We start from the raw sequence: 9,207 nt of genomic DNA, 5'->3' as shown, positions 1-9,207 counted from the left end.
ACTGATTAAGTTTATGATTATTTCAAATGTTCAGATTAAGAATTGGCTGAGTAATTTGGCAGAGTCCACAAAGATCAATTTTTTAAACTTTGACCCCAATTTGACCGCTGTTTTTGTTTTGGGCTCAAATTGAATTAAGAAGTTTGATCCATGTCCAAGTAACCTTTCCAGTGTTCAGGCCCAAAATTGACGGAGGAGTTTGATAGAGTTGTCAAAGTAAAATCGATGACCTTTGACTCCTTGACAGTCAAATTTCTGGCCGAAAAATGACTAGAAGATTTTTCCAAATCTCAATCCCCTCATGTCAAATCTCGAGTCTGTAGACTGAAAATTGACAGAATTGTTTGGTCGGGAAATGTGCACACATTGACACGCAAACAAACAATTTCACTTTCATAGATATATAGATGAAGAAGTAAATGTCAGATAAAACTTTGGCTCCTCCTTACGTTTTCATGCGGTTTATGTAGTCTTATGACGGACTTTATTTGTTTAAAATCTAATTAAATTTAATGATGAAAATCGGGTGATTATTTACGAAAATCTAAATCTGAAAATGAGAATGTCATAATCGCAATAGTTTTTTGCTAATCAAATCTAGATGTTGTCCGCGAATGTTTTCCAAACTTTAGAAAATATTTATTTCTAAATGCTCTGTATATTTTTACTTCCATTCAATTTAAGCATGCTCTTTTTAAAAATGGAAAATGTTAGTTGATGGTAATTGAATGATTGCTTAAAATAAAGTACAATATGTGATTACATAAGACTATAGTAACGAAGAAAAAATTACTTTTGAGGTTAGGGTTAATTAACTTTATCAAGCGAAAACTTATAATTATATCATTATTTGAGTTATTCATAGAAAAAAATAACGTTGTAGGTCATTATTTTTGCATCTATTGTAATAATCTCTACGTCTACTAAGTTTTTGCCACAGAATAGATGCTAGAATAAAATGAAAACTTCTTAATAAAATTTATGCCAAATGCATTTCTTCTTATGTCTGCCTTTGACAATCCGACAGCATGGCCGATGGGATTAGGATGAGTGTAAGCCAACAACATATAGTAAGCCAACAACATACCACTGAAATGGACTCACGAGTTCATTGGAAGCTTCTTGTAAATTATTTCAATCGTCTTATTCTTTCCTACAATCAATCGTTAGGAGGGTATGCGACATAAAACAAAATTGTGCGCAGCATATTCAGTTAGTCAGAAACAAATTTAAAAACAGTACTTTGTTGAGTTAATTACAAATTCTAGCTAAATTAGCACAATTTTAAATGGATAAAAGAAATAACTCAGGCGAGATTTTAATATATATTTTGTGCAATATATATATATATATATATATATATATATATATATATATATAATAGAGAGATAGAGTAGATAGATACATCAAAACACTGATTAAGTCAGCCTTTATCTAATAATACATATATTAGGTGAACCCCGTAGAAATTCCACGATTGCAATTTCTATCCATTTATATAATCTATATCATATCTTTTTCTCTTTGTTTGTCCATCTGTACGTTCCACTTTTGCTCGAAAAGTTGATTTGGCTGAAATTTTGTATGGACCTTGGTTATGATGCGATCCAGCAAACTTAGTATTATGGTATCCGTTCATACAGAGTTAAGTTAATATAGTCCCCACAATACTACATTTAATGTAGAAATTTGGCATACATCACCCATTCTAAGAAAATAAATGATTTTTCGGCTTGAAAATATGAAGAAAACTAATTATTTCTTTCGTAAAAATCATTGTTTGCCACATATTGTTTTTAAATAAAACAAAGTTTTGAAATCGTATATTTTGTAACGAAATATTATTAAATATTCTCTTGATTATTAATTATAAAATGATGAAATAAAACGACATTCTGATTAATTTAACGTTGCAACAATTGTTTATTAAAATAAAAGATGTAGATTTTTAAAGCAGATTAAAAATGTTATTTAAAGAAAATTAAACATAATGTTAAAATCTTTGTGCATTAGTTAATTCATTTGGATTTTTTGATGAGTACTGATAATTCATTTGGATTTTTTGATGAGTACTGATAATTCATTTGAACATTTTTTTTTTTAATTCAATTTTCACCCCAAACAAGGCACAGTGCCACTTTGAAGCAAGGGGCTACTATTAGGGACTTAATTAGCGGGGTCATTATGAAGGGAGATGAGTAGAAAGATGTTTGTTAACATTACACTTGAACTTCTGCATATCATTGCAGTTGGGAAAGCAGAATCCCGGAAGAGAGTTCCAATGACCCGCAGTTCTGGGGAAGAAACTATTGGAGTAAAAGGCTTTCTTGCACCTAGGGATCTCTACTGTAAAGGGATAAGACTTAGTAGCTTGTCGGGTTTGTCGGGGGTAGTTACGTCGGGGAGGTACAAGTGTTTGCAGTTCGTCAGAGCATTCACCATTAAAGTATTTGTAGAACAGGCAGAGGGATGCAACATCTCGTCGATGGGACAGAGGCTGAAGCCTAGATGACAGTTCAGGACCTATCAGGTTGGCGACTCTCTTTTGAACCCTGTCCAGGAGCGAGAGACAAGCAGCAGATGCACCAGCTCAGATGTGACAACAGTACTCCATACATGGGCGAACGGTGGCCTTATAGAGGTATAGGATACTGTCAGGCGTAAGTAGTTTTCTAGCACGGTAGAGGGAGCCAAGCTTCCTTGCAGACGCCCTGGCAATGCTCTCAATGTATCTATTCCAGTTCATATTCCCTGTAAACGTTAGGCTGAGGAGTTTAAAAGAAGTACTTTCAGGCAATGTGTTCTTGGCCATTGCTATTGGTGGTAGAGAAGGTTTCTTGTAGTTATTGAAGGAAACAAGCTTAGTCTTAGCAGCATTGAATGTGACCAACCATTTTTGTCCCCATTCCACTACGGATTGGAGGTCATCCTCTAGAGTTTCTGCCATTCCCTTGGATATGTGTTCATTTAGCACTGATAATTCATTTGAATGTTTGAGGAGCACTGATAATTCATTTGAATATTTGATGAGCACTGATAATTTATTTCAATATTTGATGAGCACTGATAATTCATTTGAATATTTGATGAGCACTGATAATTCATTTGAACATTTGATGAGCACTGATAATTCATTTGAACATTTGATGAGCACTGATAATTCATTTGAACATTTGATGAGCACTGATAATTCATTTGAACATTTGATGAGCACTGATAATTCATTTGAACATTTGATGAGCACTGATAATTCATTTGAACATTTGATGAGCACTGATAATTCATTTGAATATTTGATGAGCACTGATAATTCATTTGAATTTTTTTATGAGCACTGATAATTCATTTCAATATTTGATGAGTACTGATAATTCATTTGAATATTTTATGAGTACTGATAATTCATTTCAATATTTGATGAGTACTAATAATTCATTTCAATATTTGATGAGTACTGATAATTCATTTCAATATTTTATGAGTACTGATAATTAATTTCAATATTTTATGAGTACTGATAATTCATTTCAATATTTGATGAGTACTGATAATTCATTTGAATATTTTATGAGTACTGATAATTCATTTCAATATTTGATGAGTACTAATAATTCATTTCAATATTTGATGAGTACTGATAATTCATTTGAATATTTTATGAGTACTGATAATTCATTTCAATATTTTATGAGTACTGATAATTCATTTCAATATTTGATGAGTACTGATAATTCATTTGAATATTTTATGAGTACTAATAATTCATTTCAATATTTTATGAGTACTGATAATTCATTTCAATATTTGATGAGTACTGATAATTCATTTCAATATTTTATGAGTACTGATAATTCATTTGAATATTTTATGAGTACTGATAATTCATTTCAATATTTGATGAGTACTGATAATTCATTTCAATATTTTATGAGTACTAATAATTCATTTGAATATTTGATGAGTACTGATAATTCATTTCAATATTTGATGAGTACTGATAATTCATTTGAATATTTTATGAGTACTAATAATTCATTTGAATATTTTATGAGTACTGATAATTCATTTCAATATTTTATGAGTACTAATAATTCATTTCAATATTTTATGAGTACTGATAATTCATTTCAATATTTGATGAGTACTGATAATTCATTTGAATATTTTATGAGTACTGATAATTCATTTCAATATTTGATGAGTACTGATAATTCATTTCAATATTTGATGAGTACTGATAATTCATTTGGATATTTGATGAGTACTGATAATTCATTTGAATTTTTTGATGAGTACTGATAATTCATTTCAATATTTGATGAGTACTAATAATTCATTTGGATATTTGATGAGTACTGATAATTCATTTGAATATTTTATGAGTACTGATAATTCATTTCAATATTTGATGAGTACTGATAATTCATTTCAATATTTGATGAGTACTAATAATTCATTTGGATATTTGATGAGTACTGATAATTCATTTGAATATTTTATGAGTACTGATAATTCATTTCAATATTTGATGAGTACTGATAATTCATTTCAATATTTGATGAGTACTAATAATTCATTTGGATATTTGATGAGTACTGATAATTCATTTGAATATTTTATGAGTACTGATAATTCATTTCAATATTTGATGAGTACTGATAATTCATTTCAATATTTGATGAGTACTAATAATTCATTTGGATATTTGATGAGTACTGATAATTCATTTGAATATTTTATGAGTACTGATAATTCATTTCAATATTTGATGAGTACTGATAATTCATTTGGATATTTGATGAGTACTGATAATTCATTTGAATATTTGATGAGTACTGATAATTCATTTCAATATTTGATGAGTACTAATAATTCATTTGGATATTTGATGAGTACTGATAATTCATTTGAATATTTTATGAGTACTGATAATTCATTTCAATATTTGATGAGTACTGATAATTCATTTGAATATTTGATGAGTACTGATAATTCATTTCAATATTTGATGAGCACTGATAATTCATTTGAACATTTGATGAGCACTGATAATTCATTTGAATATTTGATGAGCACTGATAATTCATTTGAATTTTTTTATGAGCACTGATAATTCATTTCAATATTTGATGAGTACTGATAATTCATTTGAATATTTTATGAGTACTGATAATTCATTTCAATATTTGATGAGTACTAATAATTCATTTCAATATTTGATGAGTACTGATAATTCATTTCAATATTTTATGAGTACTGATAATTAATTTCAATATTTTATGAGTACTGATAATTCATTTCAATATTTGATGAGTACTGATAATTCATTTGAATATTTTATGAGTACTGATAATTCATTTCAATATTTGATGAGTACTAATAATTCATTTCAATATTTGATGAGTACTGATAATTCATTTGAATATTTTATGAGTACTGATAATTCATTTCAATATTTTATGAGTACTGATAATTCATTTCAATATTTGATGAGTACTGATAATTCATTTCAATATTTTATGAGTACTGATAATTCATTTCAATATTTGATGAGTACTGATAATTCATTTGGATATTTGATGAGCACTGATAATTCATTTGAACATTTGATGAGCACTGATAATTCATTTCAACATTTGATTAGCACTGATAATTCATTTGGATATTTGATGAGCACTGATAATTCATTTGAACATTTGTTGAGCACTGATAATTCATTTGAATATTTTATGAGTACTGATAATTCATTTGAATATTTGATGAGCACTGATAATTCATTTGAATGTTTGAGGAGCACTGATAATTCATTTGAACATTTGATGAGCACTGATAATTCATTTGAATGTTTGAGGCGCACTGATAATTCATTTGAACATTTGATGAGCACTGATAATTCATTTGAACATTTGATGAGCACTGATAATTCATTTGAACATTTGATGAGCACTGATAATTCATTTGAATATTTTATGAGCACTGATAATTCATTTGAATATTTGATGAGCACTGATAATTCATTTGAATATTTGATGAGTACTGATAATTCATTTGAATATTTTATGAGCACTGATAATTCATTTGAATATTTTATGAGTACTGATAATTCATTTGAATATTTTATGAGCACTGATAATTCATTTGAACATTTGATGAGCACTGATAATTCATTTGAATATTTTATGAGCACTGATAATTCATTTGAATATTTTATGAGCACTGATAATTCATTTGAATATTTTATGAGCACTGATAATTCATTTGAATATTTGATGAGCACTGATAATTCATTTGAATATTTGATGAGTACTGATAATTCATTTGAATATTTGATGAGTACTGATAATTCATTTGAATATTTTATGAGCACTGATAATTCATTTGAATATTTTATGAGCACTGATAATTCATTTGAACATTTGATGAGCACTGATAATTCATTTGAACATTTGATGAGCACTGATAATTCATTTGAATATTTTATGAGCACTGATAATTCATTTGAATATTTGATGAGCACTGATAATTCATTTGAATATTTGATGAGCACTGATAATTCATTTGAATATTTTATGAGCACTGATAATTCATTTGAATATTTTATGAGCACTGATAATTCATTTGAATATTTGATGAGCACTGATAATTCATTTGAATATTTTATGAGTACTGATAATTCATTTGAATATTTTATGAGTACTGATAATTCATTTGAATATTTGATGAGCACTGATAATTCATTTGAATGTTTGAGGCGCACTGATAATTCATTTGAACATTTGATGAGCACTGATAATTCATTTGAATATTTTATGAGTACTGATAATTCATTTGAATATTTTATGAGTACTGATAATTCATTTGAATATTTGATGAGCACTGATAATTCATTTGAATATTTTATGAGTACTGATAATTCATTTGAATATTTGATGAGCACTGATAATTCATTTGAATATTTAATGAGCACTGATAATTCATTTGAATATTTGATGAGCACTGATAATTCATTTGAATATTTGATGAGCACTGATAATTCATTTGAATATTTGATGAGTACTGATAATTCATTTGAATATTTGATGAGCACTGATAATTCATTTGAATATTTGATGAGTACTGATAATTCATTTGAATATTTTATGAGTACTGATAATTCATTTGAATATTTGATGAGCACTGATAATTCATTTGAATATTTTATGAGTACTGATAATTCATTTGAATATTTGATGAGCACTGATAATTCATTTGAATATTTTATGAGTACTGATAATTCATTTGAATATTTGATGAGTACTGATAATTCATTTGAATATTTTATGAGCACTGATAATTCATTTGAATATTTGATGAGCACTGATAATTCATTTGAATATTTGATGAGCACTGATAATTCATTTGAATATTTTATGAGCACTGATAATTCATTTGAATATTTTATGAGTACTGATAATTCATTTGAATATTTTATGAGTACTGATAATTCATTTGAATATTTGATGAGCACTGATAATTCATTTGAATATTTTATGAGTACTGATAATTCATTTGAATATTTGATGAGCACTGATAATTCATTTGAATATTTGATGAGCACTGATAATTCATTTGAATATTTTATGAGTACTGATAATTCATTTGAATATTTGATGAGCACTGATAATTCATTTGAATATTTGATGAGCACTGATAATTCATTTGAATATTTTATGAGTACTGATAATTCATTTGAATATTTTATGAGTACTGATAATTCATTTGAATATTTGATGAGCACTGATAATTCATTTGAATATTTTATGAGTACTGATAATTCATTTGAATATTTTATGAGTACTGATAATTCATTTGAATATTTTATGAGCACTGATAATTCATTTGAATATTTTATGAGCACTGATAATTCATTTGAATATTTGATGAGCACTGATGATTCATTTGAATATTTGATGAGCACTGATAATTCATTTGAATATTTGATGAGCACTGATAATTCATTTGAATGTTTGATGAGCACTGATAATTCATTTGAATGTTTGAGGAGCACTGATAATTCATTTGAATGTTTGAGGCACACTGATAATTCATTTGAACATTTGATGAGCACTGATAATTCATTTGAATATTTTATGAGTACTGATAATTCATTTGAATATTTTATGAGCACTGATAATTCATTTGAATATTTGATGAGCACTGATAATTCATTTGAATATTTTATGAGTACTGATAATTCATTTGAATATTTTATGAGTACTGATAATTCATTTGAATATTTTATGAGCACTGATAATTCATTTGAATATTTGATGAGCACTGATAATTCATTTGAATATTTTATGAGTACTGATAATTCATTTCAACATTTGATGAGTACTGATAATTCATTTGAATATTTTATGAGTACTGATAATTCATTTGAATATTTGATGAGCACTGATAATTCATTTCAACATTTGATTAGCACTGATAATTCATTTGAATATTTTATGAGTACTGATAATTCATTTGAATATTTGATGAGCACTGATAATTCATTTGAATATTTTATGAGTACTGATAATTCATTTCAACATTTGATGAGCACTGATAATTCATTTGAATATTTTATGAGTACTGATAATTCATTTGAATATTTGATGAGCACTGATAATTCATTTGAATATTTGATGAGCACTGATAATTCATTTCAACATTTGATTAGCACTGATAATTCATTTGAATATTTTATGAGTACTGATAATTCATTTGAATATTTGATGAGCACTGATAATTCATTTGAATATTTTATGAGCACTGATAATTCATTTGAATATTTTATGAGTACTGATAATTCATTTGAATATTTGATGAGCACTGATAATTCATTTGAATATTTTATGAGTACTGATAATTCATTTGAATATTTTATGAGTACTGATAATTCATTTGAATATTTGATGAGCACTGATAATTCATTTGAATATTTTATGAGCACTGATAATTCATTTGAATATTTTATGAGTACTGATAATTCATTTGAATATTTGATGAGCACTGATAATTCAATTGAATATTTTATGAGCACTGATAATTCATTTGAATATTTTATGAGTACTGATAATTCATTTGAATATTTGATGAGCACTGATAATTCATTTGAATATTTTATGAGCACTGATAATTCATTTGAATATTTGATGAGCACTGATAATTCATTTGAATATT

This window comes from Euprymna scolopes, chromosome 44, assembly GCF_053919585.1.
Source record: "Euprymna scolopes isolate OS-2025 chromosome 44, ASM5391958v1, whole genome shotgun sequence".
NCBI classification, from domain to species: Eukaryota; Metazoa; Mollusca; class Cephalopoda; order Sepiida; family Sepiolidae; genus Euprymna; species Euprymna scolopes.
Note: the sequence above shows the minus strand (reverse complement) of the source record.